This window comes from Oncorhynchus mykiss, chromosome 23, assembly GCF_057628025.1.
Source record: "Oncorhynchus mykiss isolate SJ-2025 chromosome 23, ASM5762802v1, whole genome shotgun sequence".
NCBI classification, from domain to species: Eukaryota; Metazoa; Chordata; class Actinopteri; order Salmoniformes; family Salmonidae; genus Oncorhynchus; species Oncorhynchus mykiss.
The window spans coordinates 45,754,107-45,779,586 of record NC_143044.1 but is presented as its reverse complement, the minus strand read 5'-3'; the positions used below and the strand labels follow the sequence as shown (position 1 = coordinate 45,779,586).

General features: G+C 43.2%; 1 long non-coding RNA gene across 1 annotated transcript in view; it reads right to left on the bottom strand.

Annotated features, from left to right (window-relative positions):
• Positions 1-208: 208 nt before the first annotated feature.
• The window catches only part of LOC149972615 (uncharacterized), a 36,890-nt gene continuing 11,618 nt past the window's right edge, over positions 209-25,480 (bottom strand). Inside the window, exon 3 of the long non-coding RNA XR_016491219.1 lies at positions 209-1,148. This is a non-coding gene — a long non-coding RNA (uncharacterized LOC149972615). The remainder of the gene's footprint in view (positions 1,149-25,480) is intronic.

Below are 25,480 nucleotides of genomic sequence, written 5' to 3'. Positions count from 1 at the left end.
AATAAATAAAAAATGTATTTCACCTTTATTTAACCAGGTAGGCCAGTTGAGAACAAGTTCTCATTTACAACTGTGACCTGGCCAAGATAAAGCAAAGCAGTGTGACACAAACAACGACACAGAGTTACACATGGAATAAACAAACATACAGTCAACACAATAGAAAAAAAGTCTATATACAGTGTACAAATGGCATGAGAAGGTAAGGCAAAAAATAGGCCTAGTAGCGAAGTAATTACAATTTAGCAAATGAACACTGGAGTGATAGATGTGCAGATGATGATGTGCAACTAGAAATACTGGTGTGCAAAAGAGCAAAAAAGTTAATAAAAACAATATGGGGATGAGGTAGGTAGATTGGATGGGCTATTTACAGATGGGCTGTGTACAGCTGCAGCGATCAGTTAGCTGCTCGGATAGCTCATGCTTAAAGTTAGTGAGGGAGATATGAGTCTCCAACTTCAGCGATTTTTGCAATTCGTTCCAGTCATTGGCAGCAGAGAACTGGAACGAAAGGCGGCCAAAGGGGGTGTTGGCTTTGGGGATGACCAGTGAGATATACCTGTTAGAGCGCGTGCTACGGGTGGATGTTGTTATCGTGACCAGTGAGCTGAGATAAGGCGGAACTTTACCTAGCAAAGACTTATAGATGACCTGGAGCCAGTGGGTTTGGCGACGAATATGTAGCGAGGGCCAGCCAACGAGAGCATACAGGTCACAGTGGTGGGTAGTATATGAGGCTTTGATGAAAAAACGGATGGCATCGTGATAGACTGCATGCAGTTTGCTGAGGACATTGTTGGAGGCTATTTTGTAAATGACATTGCGAAGTCCACATACTTGGTAATGCTAACACAGAAAACAACAGCTTGTAAACCAACCTTTATACACTAATGCTCTCTCTCTTACTCCCATACACACAAGCACACACATGTAAAACCACACACATGTCAAATCTGTTGCATAGCCCTCATTCAGTGTAACACTGTGATGGCCTTTTGTTGTGTGTCTGCAGGCTGTTTCAGCTACTGATGCCTCATGCTCAATGTGTCAGATAAAGCGTTGCCGGTCTCCTATCCATATGAATGCACTGAGTTCTTCTGCACCCAACAGTAAACAAGGTCTCCTCCTCCACAGCCCAGTTCAGCCTGTTGAGAGCAAGAGAGAAGAAGAAGAGGAAGATGGGATGCCAATAGCCTGCTGCCTGATTTGGGCTCCTCGAATGTGGGATGAGAAGACCTCAACCTGGGTAAAGGGCTGGAGCTCCTAATCTGGAAGTCTTTATTGTAGGGTGTCTCAAACTCGGTCCTGGGGACCCCAAGGGGTGCATGTTTATCTTTTTTCTCTAGCACTACACAGCTGATTCAAATAATCAACTAATCATCAAACTTTGATTATTTGAATCAGCTGTGTAGTGTTAGGGTAAAAACCAAATGTGCACCTCTTGAGGTCCCGATGACCGAGTTTGGGAAACGCTGCTATATATAGATCTGTTAACACTACAGCTATTCCCATTCACTCCTCCCATTCGCTCCTCCCATTTGCTCCCCTCACTACAAAGTTTGATAAACAGTTTACACACTCGAGGTGCGTTCAGTATGACAAAATGGTGTGCAATGTTGAATTCAACAGAAACGGTGCTGTACTAAACAACTAGTTTTAGAACGCTCTGATTATGGTGGCCCAAAGGGCGATTTCCATATGTTGTGCTGCACGAGTTTTGCGATTTGAAAAGGTCACACCAATATTGATAAGGCCAACATTGCAGTAGTATCTAACAATACACACAAATCTAAAAGTAAGAGAATATAATTAAGAAATATATAAATATTAGGACGAGCAATGTCAGAGTGGCATTGACTAAAATACAGCAGAATAGAATACAGTATATACATATGAAATGAGTAAAGCAGTATGTAAACATTATTAATGTGACTAGTGTTCCATTATTAAAGTGACCAGGGATTTCATGTCTGTGTATATAGGGCAGGATCCTCTAAGGTGCAGGATTGAGTAACCGGTTGGTAGCCGGCTAGTGATGGTGTCATTCAGTAGAAACCGTCACACAACATAGCAAACGTTGAATCAAACAGAACGCACCCCTGGTTGGCAACAAAATTACACGTCTGGCGAGACTGACAATTGAACACTCAAGGACATAAAAGCAACACATACAATTATAATATTTGTATGTGTTGTTGTCCGGAATGAGGTGGAGCAGCTATTCTTGGAAAAGGGGAATCTTGAGGAGAGTGTTGAGAAGTTGAGAGCTCGCTATACAGCGATGGAAGAGTGGCGTGTAGAACATGGGAGGATGCACCAGCGCATGAAGAACAGGTGTTGACACACAGGGTTGGGTAGGTTACTTTCTAAATGTAATCATTACATTTACTAGTTACCTGTCCAACATTTTAATCAGTAACATAACTTTTAGATTACCCAAACTCAGTAACGTAATCGGATTACATTCAGTTACTTTTAGATTACTTACCCGTTAAGAGGCATTAGAAGAAGACAAAAATGTATGTTACCAATTGAACAACATCTAATGCACAATAAAGATAAATCGATGTTAAAGTTTTCATAGCTGGCCATATATAGATGCTACATTTTACTTTGAGGGTTGTTTATGTAGGCTTCTTCTAACCCATCACTTTCTACTAAAATAATACGATTAAATTACATCTTTACATTAAAAACCAAAGTCTATCAGAATTCTACTCTTTCCAATAAAAGTTATACCCCTTGATCTTCAAGAAAAGGACTTGGAAATATGGAAGTATAGATTAGACAAATTGTTTTACCTGAGCATAACCCCAAAGCTAAAGACTTATTAGCCAGCCCTCTGTTGTTTATGATTTTGTTATCATGGAGGACTGATTGGGCTCATTGATTCGAGTTGGAAAATAAATGCTGCGCTCATGGAATGACATGCTTTGATCACTATTGAAAAGTGCTATTTACATGTGAAAAATGAATGCCATGTGCTGCATTTGATATAGTTCTATTGTTTACCTTTTTTTGGTGACATTTTGTTATCTTGATATAATGCTGCTGTTTAAAGGGCAAATCCACAGATGAAACAACAACAAAATGGTTGCCCTGCCTCTGTTTTGGTAAAAAGCTGAGGGATGGGCCTGGAGAAATGTAACCACTCTCAGATTAATAGACAGAGCAATGGATGCAAGGACTGACCATCAATGATATCAAAATTATTGTTTTAATCATGTTTTGAGGCTACAGATTGCCCCTTTAAGTCTATCAAAAGTGTGCGAGTCCATTAGGCCTATGGATTTATTTTATTTTTATCAGCATGAATTAGATTGAGCTATAAAAGCCCCACTTTTATTCCACAGGCTGGGATCCGCACTATGCAGGTGTTGCAAGAGCGCATTTTTCACTGGTTGTCCACTGATTTCAAAAACATTGATTGATATGCAACTTAAACTTCTTGAATTCAAACAGTTTGGGTTCAAATACACATTTAGATTTGTGAACATCCATCCACAACAACCACAATCAGTAAGGTGCAAATAGCTAAGAGAAAGCAGCAGTGATATCCTTATCGCCGTAGACTACACCACTGCTGTCATCCTTACCTCCAAGCGTTTATTCAAGTTGGATAATCTTTGGATGCCGACAGCAGTCGCACCATTGGAAGACATGCCTTGGACTGTAACCTATAAAAGCCTATTCCTGCACTTTTCCCGTGATCGATCAAACACATTTGGTGTGTCATCATAGTGGTCTCTGACTTGTGGTCAAACTCGCTCAGGTGGAACAAACCCTAAACTTCAGCCTTTTTTAAATGCTGATTTGAATGTCATTGAGAAAACAGAGGATTGTCAAATATTTTTTTTCACAAACATCCTTTCTGAATTTAAAAGTAATCCTTGAATAATCGTCTAGTTTTTCAAAAGTATCTGTAATCGTTTTTTTGTAATCCCTTACATGTAACAGATAACATGTAATCCATTACTCCCCAACCCTGCTGACACACACCCTGGATTATGGAAGGATATTGCTAAACCATGAAGTGCGGATAGATTTTCTAGGATCTAGGATCAAACCTTCTCATGTTGAAGAAGTACTGTAGCGATTAGAGGACATGGAGAGGATGAAGAGTGAACAGAATTTGAAGTATAAACATTAGTGACTAACAGTAAGTCATCGGTAGAGTTAGAGTATATTGTATCTACTAGTGGCCAGTTCAGTACCTGGTCCTCTTCCTATCTGAGTCAGAAGCTGATACATTATGCAGGATACGGCCCACAGCTCCGAGCCCAGGTCCGACTGGCACACAGCTTGGTAGTGCCACGTGGGCGAGGGTGTGTGGGCGTCACCGCAGAGCTAGTGTTCCACTGAGGCTTCTGCTGGGAGCCTGTATCGCCCCCGCCCACCCCCCGCTCTCAATGTAACGCTACATATTGTTTAATACCCACTGTCACCAACGTGAAGAAAAAGAGAGAGAAAATTGACAGAAAAAAACTAAGTTTAGAGAGAATTGCAGCTGTCAGGTTGTTCACATTGTGAATCTCAGGAGGCACCGTGGGAGAATACAAGTCTGTTTGCTATAGGTGTCTTGCCATTTGAGATATACTAGAGGTCATTTTTTTGTTTGAGCACTGTTAATTAAACTTTAAGGCAAATTGCATGTCTACTGTAAAGACATTGTTATTGTAAAACGTTTAATTTGGTTCTATACTCCAGCATTTTAGATTTGAGATCAAATGTTTTATATGAGACGGAAGTACAGAATGTCACCTATTATTTGAGAGTATTTTCACGCATATCTGTTTACCTTATAGAATTCAAAGCGCTTTATGTATCTAGTCCCCCCTTTTTGAAGGTGTCATACATATTTGGACAAATTCACCTGTATTGTATTAAAGTAGTCAAGTTTAGTATTTGGTACCATATTCCACGCCATGATTAACTTGTGATGATCACACTTGTGACTCTACTACAAACTTGTTGGATGCATTTGCTGTTTGTTTTGGTTGTGTTTCAGAATATGTTGTTCCCAATACAAATAATTGGCAAATAAAGTATTGTGTGATTTTGGAGCCTTTTTTACTGTATATCATAAAATAATATGTTTCTTATCACTTCTACATTCATGTAAACGCTACCATAATTTTCAGATAATCATGAATGAATCTTGAATAATGATGAGTGAGAAAGTTGCACCAATACAGTATCATACCCCCAAAACAGTTACAGATCAACCACTACAGTATCATACCCCCAAGACAGTTACAGATGCACCAATACAGTTACAGATGCACCCTCATAGACATTATCCTGACCAACTGGCCCTCCAAATACACCTCCACTGTATTCAATCAGGATCTCAGTGATCTCTGCCTCATTGCCTGTATCCGCTACGGGTCAAACGACCACCCCTCATCACTGTCAAACGCTCCCTAAAACACTTCTGCGAGCAGGCCTTTCTAATCGACCTGGCCTGGGTATCCTGGAAGGATATTGACCTCATCCCGTCAGTTGAGGATGCCTGGTCATTCTTTAAAAGTAACTTCCTCACCATCTTAGTTAAGCATGCGCCATTCAAAAAGTGCAGAACTAAGAACAGATATAGCCCTTGGTTCACTCCAGACCTGACTGCCCTCGACCAGCACAAAAACATCCCGTGGCGGACTGCAATAGCATCGAATAGTCCCCGCGATATGCAACTGTTCAGGGAAGAAAGAAAACAATACACGCAGTCAGTCAGGAAAGCAAAGGCCAGCTTTTTCAAGCAGAAATTTGCATCGTGTAGCTCTAACTCCAAAAAGTTATGGGTCACTGTAAAGTCCATGGAGAACAAGAGCACCTCCTCCCAGCTACCCACTGCACTGAGGCTAGGTAACACGGTCACCACCGATAAATCCATGATAATCGAAAACTTCAACAAGCATTTCTCAACGGCTGGCCATGCCTTCCTCCTGGCTTCTCAAACCTCGGCCAACAGCAACCCCCCCCCGCCCTCCCCCCACAGCTACCTCCCCAGCTTCTCCTTTACCCAAATCAATCTGGACCCTCTATTTCTGAAATTATCCGCCGCCATAGTTGCAACCCCTATTACCAGCCTGTTCAACCTCTCTTTCGTATCGTCTGAGTTCCCAAACGATTGGAAAACTGCCGCGGTCACCCCCCGCTTCAAATGGGGAGACACCCTGGACCCAAACTGTTACAGACCTATATCCATCCTGCCCTGCCTATCTAAGGTCTTCGAAAGCCAAGTCAACAAACAGATCACTGACCATCTCGAATCCCACCGTACCTTCTCCGCTGTGCAATCTGGTTTCCGAGCTGGTCACGGGTGCACCTCAGCCACGCTCAAGGTACTAAACGATATCATAACTGCCATCGATAAAAGACAGTACTGTGCAGCCGTCTTCATCGACTTGGCCAAGGCTTTTGACTCTGTCAATCACCATATTCTTATCGGCAGACTCAGTAGCCTCGGTTTTTCGGATGACTGCCTTGCCTGGTTCACCAATTACTTTGCAGACAGAGTTCAGTGTGTCAAATCGGAGGGCATGCTGTCCGGTCCTCTGGCAGTCTCTATGGGGGTGCCACAGGGTTCAATCCTCGGGCCGACTCTTTTCTCTGTATATATCAATGATGTTGCTCTTGCTGCGGGCGATTCCCTGATCCACCTCTACGCAGACGACACCATTCTATATACTTCCGGCCCGTCCTTGGACACTGTGCTATCTAACCTCCAAACGAGCTTCAATGCCATACAACACTCCTTCCGTGGCCTCCAACTGCTCTTAAACGCTGGTAAAACCAAATGCATGCTTTTCAACCGTTCGCTGCCTGCACCCGCACGCCTGACCAGCATCACCACCCTGGATGGTTCCGACCTTGAATATGTGGACATCTATAAGTACCTAGGTGTCTGGCTAGACTGTAAACTCTCCTTCCAGACTCATATCAAACATCTCCAATCGAAAATCAAATCAAGAATCGGCTTTCTATTCCGCAACAAAGCCTCCTTCACTCACGCCGCCAAACTTACCCAAGTAAAACTGACTATCCTACCGATCCTCGACTTCGGCGATGTCATCTACAAAATTGCTTCCAACACTCTACTCAGCAAACTGGATGCAGTTTATCACAGTGCCATCCGTTTTGTCACTAAAGCACCTTATACCACCCACCACTGCGACTTGTATGCTCTAGTCGGCTGTCCCTCGCTAAATATTCGTCGCCAGACCCACTGGCTCCAGGTCATCTACAAGTCCATGCTAGGTAAAGCTCCGCCTTATCTCAGTTCACTGGTCACGATGGCAACACCCATCCGTAGCACGTGCTCCAGCAGGTGTATCTCACTGATCATCCCTAAAGCCAACACCTCATTTGGCCGCCTTTCTTTCCAGTTCTCTGCTGCCTGTGACTGGAACGAATTGCAAAAATCGCTGAAGTTGGAGACTTTTATCTCCCTCACCAACTTTAAACATCTGCTATCTGAGCAGCTAACCGATCGCTGCAGCTGTACATTGTCCATCGGTAAATAGCCCACCCAGTTTACCTACCTCATCCCCATACTGTTTTTACTTATTTACTTTTCTGCTCTTTTGCACACCAGTATCTATACCTGCACATGACCATCTGATAATTTATCACTCCAGTGTTAATCTGTTAATCTGCTAAATTGTAATTATTCGGAGCAATTTCCAAATGCCTGAAAGTACCACGTTCATCTGTACAAACGTGTATGTACTTGTATGCAAGTATAAACACCATGGGACCACGCAGCTGTCATACCGCTCAGGAAGGAGACGCGTTCTGTCTCCTAGAGATGAACGTCCTTTGGTGCGAAAATTGCAAATAAATCTCAGGACAACAACAAAGGACCTTGTGAAGATGCTGGAGGAAACAGGTACAAAAATATCTATATCCACAGTTAAACGAGTCCTATATCGACATAACCTGAAAGACCGCACAGCAAGGAAGAAGCCACTGCTCCAAAACTGCCATAAAATAGCCAGACTACGGTTTGCAACTGCACATTGGGACAAAGATTGTACTTTTTGGAGAAATGTCCTCTGGTCTGATGAAACAGAAATAGAACTGTTTGGCCATAATGACCATCATTATGTTTGGTGGAAAAAGGGGGAGGCTTGCAAGCCGAAGAACACCATCCCAACCGTGGGGGTCCTTTGCTGCAGGAGGGACTGCTGCACTTTACAAAATAGATGGTATCATGAGGCAGGGAAAATTATGTGGATATATTGAAGCAACATCTCAAGACATCAGTCAGGAAGCGAAAGCTTGGCCGCAAATTGGTCTTTCAAATGGACAATGAACCCAAGCATACTTCCAAAGTTGTCTCAAAATGGCTTAATTAAGGACAACAAATTCCAGGTATTGGAGTGGCCATCACAAAGCCCTGACCTCAGTCCTATAGAAAATGTGTGGGCAGAACTAAAAAAGTGTGTGCGAGCAAGGAGGACTACAAATCTGACTCAATCACACCAGCTCTGTCAGGAGGAATGGGCCAAAATTCACCCAACTTATTGTGGGAAGATTGTAGGAGGCTACCCGAATCGTTTGACCCAATTTAAAGCCAATGCTACTAAGTATTAATTGAGTGTATGTAAACTTCTGACCCACTGAGAATGTGATGAAATAAATAAAAGCTGAAATGAATCATTCTCTCTACTATTATTCTGACATTTCACATTCTTAAAATAAAGCGGTGATCCTAACTGACCTAAGACAGGGCATTTTTACTAGGTTAAATGTCAGGAATTGTGAAAAACTGAGTTTAAATGTATTTGGCTAAGGTGTATGTAAACTTCCGACTTTAACTGTATCAACAGAACACCTCTGGTAATCCCTCCTGCCTCTGATCTGGCGGACTGACTAAACACAATTGCTTTTTTTTAGATGATGTCTGAGTGTTGGAGTGTGACCCTGGCTCTCCATAAATAAAAAATACATTTGTAGAACATTGTAGACCTCTGTAAATAAGTTAGTAGAACATGGTCCTCTGTAACTCAGTTAGTAGAACATGGTCCTCTGTTAATCAGTTAGTAGAACATGGTCCTCTGTTAATCAGTTAGTAGAACATGGTCCTCTGTAACTCAGTTAGTAGAACATGGTCCTCTGTAACTCAGATAGTAGAACAGGTACCTCTGTAAATCAGTTAGTAGAACATGGTCCTCTGTAACTCAGCTGGTAGAAAATGGTCCTCTGTAACTCAGTTAGCAGAACATGGTCCTCTGTAACTCAATTAGTAGAACATGGTCCTCTGTAACTCAGTTAGTAGAACATGGTCCTCTGTAACTCAGTAGAACATGGACCTCTGTAACTCAGTTAGCAGAACATGGTCCTCTGTAACACAGTTAGTATAACATGGTCCTCTGTAACTCAGTTAGTAGAACATGGTCCTCTGTAACTCAGTTAGTAGAACATGGTCCTCTGTAACTTAGTTAGTAGAACATGGTCCTCTGTAACTCAGTTAGTAGAACATGGTCCTCTGTAACTCAGTTAGTAGAACATGGTCCTCTGTAACTTAGTTAGTAGAACATGGTCCTCTGTAACTCAGTTAGTAGAACATGGTCCTCTGTAACTCAGTTAGTAGAACATGGACCTCTGTAACTCAGTTAGTAGAACATGGACCTCTGTAACTCAGTTAGCAGAACATGGTCCTCTGTAACTCAGTTAGTAGAACATGGTCCTCTGTAACTCAGTAGAACATGGACCTCTGTAACTCAGTTAGCAGAACATGGTCCTCTGTAACTCAGTTAGTAGAACATGGTCCTCTGTAACTCAGTTAGTAGAACATGGTCCTCTGTAACTCAGTTAGTAGAACATGGTCCTCTGTAACTCAGTTAGTAGAACATGGTCCTCTGTAACTTAGTTAGTAGAACATGGTCCTCTGTAACTCAGTTAGTAGAACATGGTCCTCTGTAACTCAGTTAGTAGAACATGGTCCTCTGTAACTCAGCTGGTACAGAATTAACCTCTGCAGCTCATTTGGTAGAGCATGGTGCTTGCAACGCCAGGATAGTGGGTTTGATTCCCGGGACCACCTATATGTAAAATGTATGCAAGCATGACTGTAAGTGGCTTTGGTTAAATTGATTAAATACATTGTTTTCCTCATCAATCTACACACAATACCCCATAATGACAAAGCAAAAAAGTATTTACACCCTTCGCTATGAGACTCGACTGAGCTCAGATGCATCCTGTTACCATTGATCATCCTTGAGATGATTCTACAACTAGATTGGTGTCCACCTGTTGTAAATTCAATTGATTGGACATGATTTGGCAAGGTACACACGTGTCTACACTTGACAGTGCATGTCAGTGCAAAAACCAAGGCATGAGGTCGAAGGAATTGTCCATAGACCTCTGAGACAGGATTGTGTCGAGGCTCAGATCTGGGGAAGGGTACCAAAACATTTCTGCAGAATTGAAGGTCCCCAAGAACACAGTGGCCTCCACCATTCTTAAATGGAAGAGGTTTGGAACCACCAAGACACTTCCTATAGCTGGCCAAACTGAGAAATCAGGGGAGAAGGTTCTTGGACAGGGAGGTGACCAAGAACCTGATGTTCACCCTGACAGAGCTCTAGAGTTCCTCTGTGGAGGACCACCAACTCTGCAGCACTCCACCAATCAGGCCTTTATGGTAGAGTAGCCAGACGGAAGTCACTTCTCAGTAAAAGGCACAGCACAGCCCACTTGGAGTTGGCCAAAAGGCACCTAAAGGACTCTGACCATGAGAAACAAGATTCTCTGGTTTGATGAAACTGAGATTGAACACTTTGGCCTGAATGCCAAGCATCACGTCTGGAGGTAGCCTGGCACCATCCCTACAGCGAAGCATGGTGGTGGCAGCATCATGCTGTCGGGATGTTTTTTACGGCAGGGACTGGGAGACTAGTTAGGATTGAGAGAAAGATGAACGGAGCAAAGTACAGAGAGATCCTTGATGAAAACCTGCTCCAGAGCACTCAGGAACTCAGACCCGATCGAAGGCTCACCTTCCAACAGGACAACGACCATTAACACACAGCCAAATCAACTCAGGGGGGTTTTCGGGACAGGTTTCTGAATGTCCTTGAGTGGCCCTGCCAGAGCCAGGACTTGAACCTGATCGAACATATCTGGAGAGACCTGAAAACATCTGTGTAGCAACGCTCCCCATCCAACCTGACAGAGATTAAGAGGATCTGCAGAAAAGAATGGGATACACTCCCTAATTACAGGTGTGCCAAGCTTGTAGCGTCATATCCAAGAAGTGTCGCTGTAATCACTGCCAAATGTGCTTCAACAAAGTACTGAGTAAATGGTCTGAATACTTTCTGTATGTAATTTTAATAGTGCAGTTTTTTTTTCTTAAATTTGCAAACATTTCTAAAAACCTGTTTTTGATTTTTCATCATGGGATATTTTGTGTAGATTGATGAGGGGGGGGGGAACAATTTAATACATTTTTTAATACGGCTGTAACATAACAAAATGTGGAAAAAGTTGAGGGGTCTGTATACTTTTGGAATGCTCTGTATATTATATATTATTATATATTCTAATTACAAATGTTCCCCCACAACTAAGAACCAAGAAAAACTAAGATAAATGAACGACTCTCTGAGCCAAACTATTCTGTTCCAACTGAAGGTGAATGGTGTTTTTCCAAGTTACTTTCCTCACTAATCCCAGCAGGGTGGTGATTCCTCCCTGCTAAGGGAGATTCCCCTGTGTTCAGTGCTCTGGGTAAAGGGGGCACAGCGGGCATGCTGCCCTGGCACATGGGGTGTGAAGGTGTATGTGTTAACAAGCGGGTCCAAATGGGTTCACCCAACATGCAAATAGCCCTCCTCCCATATTCATCATCGTGCGCAATCTGTGCTGTGAATAGCTGCAACAGCACAGCGTGTATGAAACATTTCCCACTGTGACAATTAAACCTACCCAAACCAGAAACCGTGGATAGATGGCAACATTCACACTAAACTGAAAGCGCGAAACATTGCATTTAACCATGGCAAGGTGACTGGGGCTAGGGGGCAGCATTTTCACTTTTGGATGAAAGGCGTGCCCAGAGTAAACTGCCTCCTACTCTTTCCCAGATGGGAATACATGCATATTATTATTACTGGTGGATAGAAAACACTAAAACTGTTTGAATTATGTCGGTGAGTATAACAGAACTCATATGGCAGACAAAAACCTGAGAAGAAATCCAAACAAGAAGTGAGACCTCGATTTTGAAAACAGTTCCATTTGAAGTCCAGCTTATATATGGATGTGCATGCACTTCCTAGGGCTTCCACAAGATGTCACCATCTTTAGATTCTGGTTGTATGATTCTACTATAAAGGAGGGGCTCATAATAGCTCTTTCAGTGAGTGGTCTGGCAGAAAGCCTCGGTCTCATTGCGCGTGGTCACGAGAGAGTATTCTTCCGTTCCAATGCGTTTCTTCAGACAATGAAATTATCCGGTTGGAACCTTATTGCTGATTAATGTTTAAAACATCCTAAATATGGATTGCATACATCATTTGACTTGTTTCTACGACCTGTAACGGAACTTTTTGGCTAAATGATGGGCTTTATGGAACAAATCAGTCATTTATTGTCGAACTGGGATTCCTGGAACTGCCTTCTGATGAAGATATTCAAAGGTAAGTGAATATTTATATTGTTTTTTGTAGCTTCTGTTGACGCCAAAATGGCGGCTATTTCTTTGGGTTCTGAGCGCTGTTCTCAGATTATTATTTTTCCGTAAAGTTTTAAAAAATCTGACACAGCGGTTGCATAGAGGATACGTTTATCTTTAATTATGTGAATAACACTTGCATCTTTTATCAATGTTTATTGTGAGAGTTTCTGCAAAATCACCGGATGTTTTGGAATCAAAACATTACTGCATGTAACGCGCCAATGTAAACTGAGATTTTATATATATAATTTATAGATTTTATATTCGATAATGTATATATATATATATATATATATATATATATATATATATACATTATCGAACAAAACACAAAATACATGTATACATGATGTCCTATGAGTGTCATCTGATGGAGATAATCAAAGGTTAGTGATTCATTTGATCTATATTTCTGCTTTTGTGACTGTGAAAAATGTCTGTGTGTGTTTTTGAATTTGGCAGTGATCTAACATAAATATATGTTGTCTTTTCGCTGTAAAACATTTTAAAAATCGGACACGATGGGTAGATTAAGAATATGTTTATCTTTCATTTGCTGTATTGGACTTGTTAATGTGTGAAAGTTAAATATTTCCAAAGAATAATTTTGGAATTTCCCGCGCCACCTTTTCAGCTGAATGGGAGGGGGTGTTCCCTTTAGGGGACTCCTTGCCATAACAAGATATGGTCGCCTACAAACAGTGTAGTTATTCACACACCTAACGGGCAAAACGTCAGTACAGAGACAAAGTGGAGTCGCAATTCAATGGCTCAGACACGAGACGTGTATGTGGCAGGGTCTACAGACAATCATGGATAACAAAGGGAAAACCAGCCACATCGTGGACACCGACGTCTTGCTCCAGGACAAACAAAACACCTTCTTCACCCTCTTTGAGGATAACACCATGCCATCGACGCGGCCTGCTGCCAAGGACTGTGAGCTCTCGTTCTCCGTGGCAGACGTGAGTAATACATTTAAGTGTTTACCCTCACAATGCTTCCGGCCCAGACAGCATCCCTAGCCGCATCCTCAGAGCATGCGCAGACCAGCTGGCTGGAGTGTTTACAGACGTATTCAATCTCTCCCTATCCCAGTCTGCTGTCCCCACTTACTTCAAGATGTCCACCATTGTTACTGTACCCAAGAAAGCAAAAGTAACTGAACTAAATGACTATCGTCCCATAGCACTCACTTCTGTCATCATGAAGTGCTTTGAGAGACTAGTTAAGGATCATATCACCTCCACCTTACCCAACACCCTAGACCCACTGCAATCTGCATACCGCCCCAATAGACACACAGATGATGCAATCGCCATCGCACTGCACACTGTCCTATCCCATCTGGACAAGAGGAATACCTACACTACCGTTCAAAAGTTTGAGGTCACTTAGAAATGTCCTTGTTTTCCCAGCTACTATAGTCATTTACAACATTAACAATGTCTACACTGTACTTCTGATCAATTTGATGTTATTTTAATGCACAACATTTTTTGCTTTTCTTTCAAAAACAAGGACATTTCTAAGTGACCCCAAACTTTTTAAAGGTAGTGTATGTAAGAATGCTGTTCATTGACTATAGCTCATCCTTCAAAACCATAGTACCCTCCAAGCTCATTATCAAGCTTGTGGGCCCTGGATCTGAACCCCACCCCACCCCGACGGGCCGCCCCCTAGGTGGTGAAGGTAGGAAACAACACCTCCACTTCGCTGATCCTCAACATGTGTGCTCAACCCCCTCCTGTACTCCCTATTCGCCCATGACTGCGTGGCCACACGTCTCCAACTCAATCATCAACTTTGCAGATGACACAACCATAGTAGGCTTGATTACCAACAATGGTGAGACATCCTACAGGGAGGAGGTGAGGGCCCTGGCGGAGTGGTGACAGGAAAATAACCTTTCTCTCAACATAAAAAAAATAAAGTCGCTGATCGTGGACTTCAGGAAACAGCAGAGGGAGCAGAGGGAGTGTAACCGATGTGAAATGGCTAGCAAGTTAGCGGTGGTGCGCGCTAATAGTTTTTCAATCGGTGACGTCACTTGCTCTGAGACCTTGTTGTTCCCCTTGCTCTGCAAGGGCCGTGGCTTTTGTGGCGCGCTGGGTAACGATGCTTCGTGGGTGTCAGTTGTTGATGTGTGCAGAGGGTCCCCGGTTCGAGGCGAGGAGAGGGACGGAAGCTATACTGTTGCATTGATGCTGTTGACCCGGATCACTGGTTGCTGCGGAAAAGGAGGAGGTTAGAAGGAGGGTGAGTGTAACCAATGTGAAATGGCTAGCTAGTTAGCAGTGGTGCACGCTAGTAGCGTTTCAATCGGTGACGTCACTTGCTCTGAGACCTTGAAGTAGTTGTTCCCCTTGCTCTGCAGCCCAGGTTGGGGTGAGGAGGGCGGAAGCTATACTGTTACAGGAGCACGCCCCTATCCACATTGACGGGACCGCAGATGAGAAGGTGGAAAGCTTCAAGTTCCTCGGCGTACACATCACAAACAATCTGAAATGGTCCATCCACACAGTGTGGTGAAGAAGGCACAAAACCTCAGGAGGCTGAAGAAATTTGGCTTGGCCACTAAGACCCTCACAAACCTTTACTGATGCACAATTGAGAGCATCCTGTCAGGTTGTATCACCGCCTGGTTCGGCAACTGCACCTTCCACAACTGCAGGGCTCTCCAGAGGGTGGTGCGGCTGACCATCGCATCACCGGGGGTACACTGCCTTCCCTCCAGGACACCTACAGCACCCAATGTCACAGGGAGGCCAAAAAGATCATCAAGGACATCAACCATCACCCATCAACCACCACTGCCTGTTTACCTCGTTATCATCCAGAAGGTGAGGTCAGTACAGGTGCATCAAAGCTGGGACAGAGAGACTGAAAAACAGCTTCTATCTCAAGGCCATCAGACTGTTAAATAGCCATCACTAGCCAGTGTCTACCACCTTAGAGGCTGCTGCCCTATATACTTGGGATCACTGGTCACTTTAGTAATGGAACACTAGTCATTTTAATAATGTTTGTATGCTGCTTTACTCATCTCATATGTATTTACTGTATTCTATTCTACTGTATTTTAGTCTATGCCACTCCGACATTGCTCGTCCTAATAGTTATATATTTCTTAATTCCATTATTTTACTTTTAGATTTGTGTGTATTATTGTTAGATACTACTGCACTGTTGGAGCTAGGAACACAAGCGTTTCGCTACACCCGCAATAACATCTGGTGAATGTCTGTATGTGACCAATAAAATTAATTTGATTTGATTTGGAAAATTAGCTTGATTTATTTGTACGTTTGGGGAGAGAATGCCAAGCTACACAAGGGTTTTATCACAATGTTTTTGCAGCTACATTTATTTATTTATTACAGTATTTCAGTGTTTTTTTGCCAGGATATTGGGGAGAGATCGCCGAGAAACAAAGCCAGTGGTATTATTAATGTTGTAGAAAGGAACACAATTCGATGATTTGAAATTGCCTAGTTATCTGGCTATAACAACATTTTGCTCAGAGAATGTATCAGGAACAAACATGCATTGTGGTTCAATATTTGATCTGTAATGTTATTACAAGAGGCATTTTATACTTAGGTCCTTATTTGAGGCAATGTTTTTAATTATAGTGAACATTATATAAAATCAATGAGTGATCTATCGAGAATAGAAAAATCCTAAACAAAACAACACTGTTGTCATAAAGGGTTAACAGTGTTTAAAGAAAACAAACATTTTATTAGAGTAGGTATTATCTATTCACAGACTCATTTTGATTTAGTTAGTATAATTTAATATGATTATACTATAGAAAGCAATAGTTTGTAGGATGATAGAGATTCATCAACAGGTTGATTTTTCCTTCCGTAGCAGGAAATAAGTACAGAAGTAAGACTTTAACTTAATCAAACACACTTCAATTCCACTGTAACAGTTTAACTATGCTGTGCGCAATAACATTCAAACTCATTCTATAAAAGGTCAAACTCTAACCAGTTGTACCATTACATTGGTATAGAAATTCCCTTCAAGAAACCGATCTCCATAAGTGAAGTGAACAGTTGTTTAGGCTGTACACCCATAGAGATCCTAATCCACTACTGCTTCACTTGTTTCACCTGTACGTCTGCCTGTCTGCACAAGAACAACACTGTCCCTTTACCTCCTGCAGCTGCCAGCATGCTCTTTCAGCAATTATCACCAACTCTCACACACATACTCCACACACACACTGGCGTCTTGCATCACGGACCTTTAAAGAAAGCAGTAATGTATACGCAGATGTGCTGCTAAATCTCAAGGCTTTTGTAAGACATATGGCCCCATGAAGACTGATGGTGTAAGTGTCTAGAGAAGAGGAGAGAGAGATGGAGAGAGGGACAGAGGGTCATGTCTGGTAGGGTCCAACAGATGTTGGAGCTGTGTTGGGGAAAAGGCTCCAGGAGATTGGATAATGAAACAGCCTTTCCGCTGCCGGGGGGGGGGAGACCGAGGGCCCTCGGTGAGGACTGCTTCATCTGGTCCTCTGCCACCAACCCTGTCACTCCTCCTCCTTTCCTTCTCCTCCTCCACAGGAGGCTGCTGAGGGGAGGACTGCTCTTAATAATGCCCGGAACGGTTAATCTGACCTCCATTTGCTGTTTATTAAACTTGGTTAATCTGACCTCCATTTGGTGGTTATTATACTTGGTTAATCTGACCTCCATTTGGTGGTTATTATACTTGGTTAATCTGACCTCCATTTGGTTGTTATTATACTTGGTTAATCTGACCTCCATTTGGTGGTTATTATACTTGGTTAATCTGACCTCCATTTGGTGGTTATTATACTTGGTTAATCTGGCCTCCATTTGGTTGTTATTATACTTGGTTAATCTGACCTCCATTTGGTGGTTATTATACTTTGTTAATCTAACATCCACCTGCTGGTTATTATACTTGGTTAATCTGACCTCCATTTGGTGGTTATTATACTTGGTTAATCTAACATCCACCTGCTGGTTATTATACTTTGTTAATCTGACCTCCATTTGGTTGTTATTATACTTTATTAATCTAACATCCACCTGCTGGTTATTACACTTGGTTAATCTGACCTCCATTTGGTGGTTATTATACTTGGTTAATCTAACATCCACCTGCTGGTTATTATACTTTGTTAATCTGACCTCCATTTGGTTGTTATTATACTTTATTAATCTAACATCCACCTGCTGGTTATTACACTTGGTTAATCTGACCTCCATTTGGTTGTTATTATACTTGGTTAATCTGACCTCCATTTGGTGGTTATTATACTTTGTTAATCTAACATCCACCTGCTGGTTATTATACTTGGTTAATCTGACCTCCATTTGGTGGTTATTATACTTGGTTAATCTAACATCCACCTGCTGGTTATTACACTTGGTTAATCTGACCTCCATTTGGTTGTTATTATACTTGGTTAATCTGACCTCCATTTGGTGGTTATTATACTTTGTTAATCTAACATCCACCTGCTGGTTATTATACTTGGTTAATCTGACCTCCATTTGGTGGTTATTATACTTTGTTAATCTAACATCCACCTGCTGGTTATTACACTTGGTTAATCTGACCTCCATTTGGTTGTTATTATACTTGGTTAATCTGACCTCCATTTGGTGGTTATTATACTTTGTTAATCTAACATCCACCTGCTGGTTATTATACTTGGTTAATCTGACCTCCATTTGGTGGTTATTATACTTGGTTAATCTAACATCCACCTGCTGGTTATTATACTTTGTTAATCTGACCTCCATTTGGTTGTTATTATACTTTATTAATCTAACATCCACCTGCTGGTTATTACACTTGGATAATCTGAACTCCATTTGGTGGTTATTATACTTTGTTAATCTGACCTCCATTTGGTTGTTATTATACTTGGTTAATCTGACCTCCATTTGGTGGTTATTATACTTGGTTAATCTGACCTCCATTTGGTGGTTATTATACCTGCTTAATCTGACCTCCATTTGGCGGTTATATACTTGCTTAATCTGACCTCTATTTGATGGTTATTATACTTGGTTAAAACCTGTTGTCACTAGGGGGCAGTATTTTCATTTTTGGAAAAATAACGTTCCCAAAGTAAACAGGATATTTTGTCAGGACAAGATGCTAGAATATGCATAGAATTTACAGTTTAGGATAGAAAACACAAGTTTCCAAAATTGTAAAAAATATTGTCTGTGAGTATAACAGAACTGATATTGCAGGCGAAAGCATGAGAAAAATCCAATCCGGAAGTGACTCATGTTTTGAAAGCTCTGCGTTCCAATGCGTCCCTATTGAGCAGTGAATGGGCTATCAACCAGATTCCTTTTTCTACGTATTCCCCAAGGTGTCTACAGCATTGTGACGTAATTTGCTGAACTGTAATTACTTCGCTACTATGGCCTATTTATTGCCTTACCTCCTTACTCCATTTGCACACACTGTATATAGATTTTTCTATTGTGTTATTGACTGTACTTTTGTTTATCCCACGTGTTACTCTGTCTTGTTGTTTTTTTATCGCTGTAACGGCTCTCGTCGAAAGGAAGAGTGGACCAAAGTGCAGCGTGGAAAGTGTTCATGATTCTTTTATTTCAAAAACACAAACAAAATAATGGAAACGAAAGTGCACAGTTCTGTCAGGCAGAAATACTAAACAGGAAACAAGATCCCACAAAACCCAAAAGGAAAATGACAACTTTAATATGTGATCCCCAATCAGAGACAGACAGCTGCCTCTGATTGGGAACCACACACACACACACATGGCCAAAAACAAAGAAATAGAAAACATAGACTTTCCCACCCGAGTCACACCCTGACCTAACCAAACATAGAGAATAAAAAGGATCTCTAATGTGAGGGCATGACAATCGCGCTGCTTTGCTTTATCTTGGCCAGGTCGCAGTTGTAAATGAGAACTTGTTCTCAACTAGCCTACCTGGTTAAATAAAGGTGAAATAACGTTTTTTTGTAATTATCTTCCATCCCTCGCTCTGCCTCTGTCTCACACAGCTGGCCTGCGTTGCTGGGGGCTGAGGCTGGGCAGCCGGCTGAAGAGCATTGTCAAATGTTGGCTTTACAGCTCCGATGATGCACGCCGGGTCACTTCCCAGAGGCATGCAAGCTGGAGTGTTGTGTTACTAACCAGAGCATTACATCAACAGACCTCACAGCATCACACCGTCCACTAAACGGCAACATTAGATATTTTTCAATTCGACTTTTTCCACAGATTTCAGAGCTATGACATTCATAGGTTTAGTTTGTTTTTCATAGGTTGAGTTTGTTTTGAGTAACAAAGTTTGTTATTACATTCTTGTGGTAAATTGGGTTCATTTTTACCAGCAGACACAGTATGTTTTGATTGGGAGTATCTGAAAACGTTATATTGGAGACAGTGTTTCCCCTAGGATTCTTTTCAGTAGTAGTTGCAAAGGTAGCAGTTCCCATAGACTTCTTATCACTGAGCTGACACTAGTTAGAAACTTCCTGCAAACTGCATGCAAAGACATAAAAATGGTATCCATGCACTATCCATTAAAAGCATGTCTCGGCAGAAGACAATATATTTGAATATATTTTTTTAGTAGTGGTAATGGGCCACCGCTTGCTTAATGAATATAGGGAAACACTTGGAGAACAGGACTGTTTTAGCAAATACATTTTTCTGGGTCCACCTTTGTTTCTTTTGCCTCCGGAAACTATGAATCATGATTATAATTACATGGATTAAAGAAATGTAACTAATAACAGGCCAGTCTATTCCTAACAGGTTGGGGTTAAGCAATCCATCATGGCCTCCAGGCATGACATACCATGCCAGGTTTAGGCCTAGGCAGGGTGGGTCGGGCTGAGCTGAGCTAGGGTGGGTCCTTTTATATTTAAAGAGGGTGTGGTGGGGTGCTGAGCAGCTGTAGCCGTGCTGCCCCTGGCAGTATGTTTTTAACGAGGCAAGCCAGGGCAGTCTGCCTGCATTCTTCACTCCCTCTCCTCTGCCCTCCAGCCCCCATGGTCCCCAGTCTGGGCTGAGTTGTTAGTGGTGGCTCATCTACTTCCATTCGGATGAATATTGCATCATGTCAGATTGAATATGGGATATGTTTTTTCCTGTGACAGTATAATGACCCTTATGTTACTGCAAGGTGATGCCAAATTCAGATTTCCCTCCTCGCGAAGTTCTTTACTATTCTAATCTATTGGATTAAATTGAGTTGGTCGGAGTGTCCTAATGTTATACTGTAGTATGCAGCTCCTGTACTAGCATTCAGTTCCAAAGAGGTTTCCAGGATATCATTTATTTCCAGGATACTCTTCTCATATGGAAAAGAGTGATGATCTTATTAAGACTGTCCAAACAGGCCTTATTCAAATCCCTCGCTTTTTTACTTTATATTAAACCTGTTTCTAAATTCCTGAACCTATTTGTGCTTTCCAAACTGTTGGACAAGCCAAGCCAACACACAGCTGAAAACACATCCTTCTCAGGTGACATTGGGTTGTGCCAAGCAGGAGGAAGACTAGAAGCTCCCAGTGTAACTAGAGCCAGCCACACATCCCCAGCCCACAGCAGGGCCAGGCGCGGCCTGGGAGACCGGGCTTACCATATGCTCCCCGGGCTGGGCCTGTGTGCCGTCAGCAGGTTCCCCAATACAAACAGAGACACAGACACTGGGTCTCCCCCTGAAACATTGCTTTAGGCCACACACAGCAGTGCTGCTCCACACTTTCCTATACAAACCTGGAGATGCTCCCCTGTCCCACTGGTAGCCTCCATCCTACAAACCTGGAGAAGCTTCCCTGTCACACTGCTAGCCTCCATCCTACAAACCTGGAAAAGCTTCCCTGTCACACTGCTAGCCTCCATCCTACATACCTGGAGAAGCCTTCCCTGTCACACTGGTAGCCTCCAACCTACAAACCTGGAGAAGCCTTCCCTGTCACACTGGTAGCCTCCATCCTACAAACCTGGAGAAGCTTCCCTGTCACACTGCTAGCCTCCATCCTACAAACCTGGAAAAGCTTCCCTGTCACACTGCTAGCCTCCATCCTACATACCTGGAGAAGCTTCCCTGTCACACTGGTAGCCTCCATTCTACAAACCTGGAGAAGCTTCCCTGTCACACTGCTAGCCTCCAACCTACAAACCTGGAGAAGCCTTCCCTGTCACACTGGTAGCCTCCATTCTACAAACCTGGAGAAGCCTTCCCTGTCACACTGCTAGCCTCCATCCTACAAACCTGGAGAAGCCTTCCCTGTCACACTGCTAGCCTCCAACCTACAAACCTGGAGAAGCTTCCCTGTCACACTGGTAGCCTCCAACCTACAAACCTGGAGAAGCCTTCCCTGTCACACTGCTAGCCTCCATTCTACAAACCTGGAGAAGCTTCCCTGTCACACTGCTAGCCCCCATCCTACATACCTGGAGAAGCCTTCCCTGTCACACTGCTAGCCTCCAACCTACAAACCTGGAGAAGCTTCCCTGTCACACTGCTAGCCTCCAACCTACAAACCTGGAGAAGCCTTCCCTGTCACACTGCTAGCCTCCAACCTACTTCCTCCATCCTGGCTGGAAGTGTAAATGTTTGAAAGTGCTTGTGAATCAAGTCTCATTTGGAATACCTAAATAACTTTGAATTATTTTCTAAAAGTTTGTTTTCATAAGGAAACATAAAACATCTGTGTCTTTGTCTGTCTCACTGTCTTTGTCTGTCTCCGTGTCTTTGTCTGTCTCAGTGTCTGTGTCTGTCTCAGTGTCTGTGTCTGTCTCAGTGTCTGTCTCAGTGGGTCTATGTCTCAGTGGGTCTATGTCTCAGTGTGTGTGTCGGTGTCAGATTTTGTATTAAACCTGTTTCTAAGTTCCACTCAGTGTGTGTGTTGGTGTCAGTCTGTGTGTCGGTGTCAGTGTGTGTGTCGGTGTCAGTGTGTGTGTCTGTGTCAGTGTGTGTGTCTGTCTCAGTGTGTGTGTCTGTCTCAGTTTCTGTGTCTGTCTCAGTGTCTGTGTGTGTGTGTGTGTCTCAGTGTGTGTGTGTGTGTGTGTGTGTCTGTCTCAGTGTGTGTGTGTGTGTGTGTGTGTGTGTCTGTCTCAGTGTGTGTGTCTGTCTCAGTGTGTGTGTCTGTCTCAGTGTGTGTGTGTGTGTGTGTGTGTGTCTGTCTCAGTGTGTGTGTGTGTGTGTGTGTCTGTCTCAGTGTGTGTGTGTGTGTCTCTCTCAGTGTGTGTGTGTGTGTCTGTCTCAGTGTGTGTGTGTGTGTGTGTGTGTTTCTGTCTCAGTGTGTGTGTGTGTGTCTGTCTCAGTTTGTGTGTGTGTCTGTCTCAGTGTGTGTGTCTGTCTCAGTGTGTGTGTCTGTCTCAGTGTGTGTGTGTGTGTGTGTGTGTGTGTGTGTGTGTGAGAGTGTCTGTCTCAGTGTGTGTGTGTGTGTGTGTGTGTGTGTGTGTGTGTGTGTGTGTGTGTGTGTGTGTGTGTGTGTGTGTGTGTGTGTGTGTGTGTGTGTCAGTGTTTTATTTAATATATTTATTTCACCTTTATTTAACCAGGTAGGCTAGTTGAGAACAAGTTCTCATTTACAATGCAGTTCTACACATACAACAACAAAGAGTTACACGTAGAATTAACAAACATACAGTCAATAATACAGTAGAAAAAGTATATATATAGTGTGTTTAAATGAGGTAAGATAAAGGAGGTAAGGCATTAAATAGGGCATACTGGCAAAGTAATTACAATATACCAATTAAACACTGGAGTTTTGTGTGTCTTTCTCAGTGTGTGTGTGTCTGTCTCAGTGTGTCTATCTCAGTGTGGGTCTGTCTCGTGTGTGTGTGTGTGTGTGTGTGTCTCTCTCAGTGTTTCTCTCTGTGTGTCTCTCTGTGTGTCTCTCTGTGTGTGTGTCTCAGTGTGTGTGTCTCAGTGTGTGTGTATCAGTGTTTGTTTCTCAGTGTGTGTGTGTGTATAAGTGTTTGTTTCTTAGTGTGGGTGTGCCTCAGTGTGTGTCTCATTGTCTCAGTGAATCCGTCCTGTCTTCAGTTAGTCTGGGAGCCAGCAGATGGTGTCCTTTCACCAGGTCAGCGGGGAGGCCTGAGTTCGGCCATCTCTGCCATCTATCTACCTCCCGTACACCCACCCAGCAGCGGGCAGAGCAAAGACAGCAGTATGCACTGGCCGGCCAGTCATCCAGCCAACCAGCTTGGGCAGGGGGAGAGCCCAGCGCTAAGCTGTATTAAAAACTTAATTAAGTTGTGTGCCAGTAAATGTAGGACAGTTTTTGGATTTGCTGCTTTATCTGCTGGACAGGCCCCTAATTTAATCAGAACCCCATTGTGATTGCTTCTTCAGAGGAGTTCGCCCTCCCTTTTTCACCTTATGTCCTCACTCCTCCTTAGTGCCCTGAGCTGGGGTTGAAGCATCTGGGCTGGGGTTGAAGCATCTGGGCTGGGGTTGAAGCATCTGGGCTGGGGTTGAAGCATCTGGGCTGGGGTTGAGGCAGCTGGGTTGGGGTTGAGGCAGCTGGGTTGGGGTTGAGGCAGCTGGGTTTGGGGTTGAGGCAGCTGGGTTTGGGGTTGAGGCAGCTGGGTTTGGGGTTGAGGCAGCTGGGTTTGGGGTTGAGGCAGCTGTGTTTCGGGTTGAGACTGCTATGTTTGAAGCATCTGGGCTGGGGTTGGGGTTGAATTTGAAGCATCTGGGCTGGGGTTGAGACGTTGGGGTTGAAGCATCTGGGCTCGGGTTGAGACAGCTTGGTTGGGTTTGAGGTGTCTGGGGTATTTTTGAAGGATCTGGGCTGGGGTTGAGGCATCTGGGCTTGGGTTGAGGCAGTTGGGTTTGGGCTTGAGGCAGCTGTGTTTGGGGTTGAGACTGCTGGGTTTGAAATATGTGGGCTAGGATTGAGGCGTTGGGGTTGAAGCATCTGGGCTGGGGTTGAGGCGTCTGGGCTCTTTTTGAAGCATCTGGGCTGGGGTTGAGACGTCTGGGCTTGGGTTGAGTCAGCTGTGTTGGGGTTGAGACCAAACACACCAAGACAGTTGTGAAGAGGGCACGACAAAACCTTTTCCCCTTCACGAGACTGAAAAGATTTGGCATGGGTCCCCAGATCCTCATAAAGTTCTACAGCTGCACCATCGAGAGCACTGCCGAGCAACTGCTCGGCATCTGACTGTAAGGTGCTTCAGACGGTTGTGCGTACGGCCCAGTACATCACTGGGGCCAAGTTTCCTGCAATCCAGTTGGTGTCAGAGGAAAGCACATAAAATTGCCAGAGACTCCAGTCACCCAAGTTATAGACTGTTTTCTCTGCTACTGCACGGCAAGCAGTACCGGGGCGCCAAGTCTTGGACCAAAAGGCTCATTAACAGCTTCTACCCCCAAGCCATACGACTGCTGAACAATTAGTCAAATGGCCACCGGTCTATTACATTGACCCCTCCCCTATTTGTTTTGTACACTGCTGCTACTCGCTGTTTATTATCCATGCATAGTCACTTCACCCCTACCGACATGTACAAATGATCTCTAACCTGTACCCTCGCACACTGACTCTGTACCGGTACCCCCTGTATATAGCCTCGTTATTGTTATGTTATTGTGTTAGTTTTTATCATTTTTTTACCTTACTTTTTTTTTACCTTTAGTGCAGTTCAATAAGAGTTAACTGTTGGTTAAGGGCTTGTAAGTAAGCATTTCAGGGTTAGGTCTATACATTCCACAAATATAGATGAGGTTGGGTGGGAAAAGGACTGGGAGGGAGAAATATATTTTTGTCATG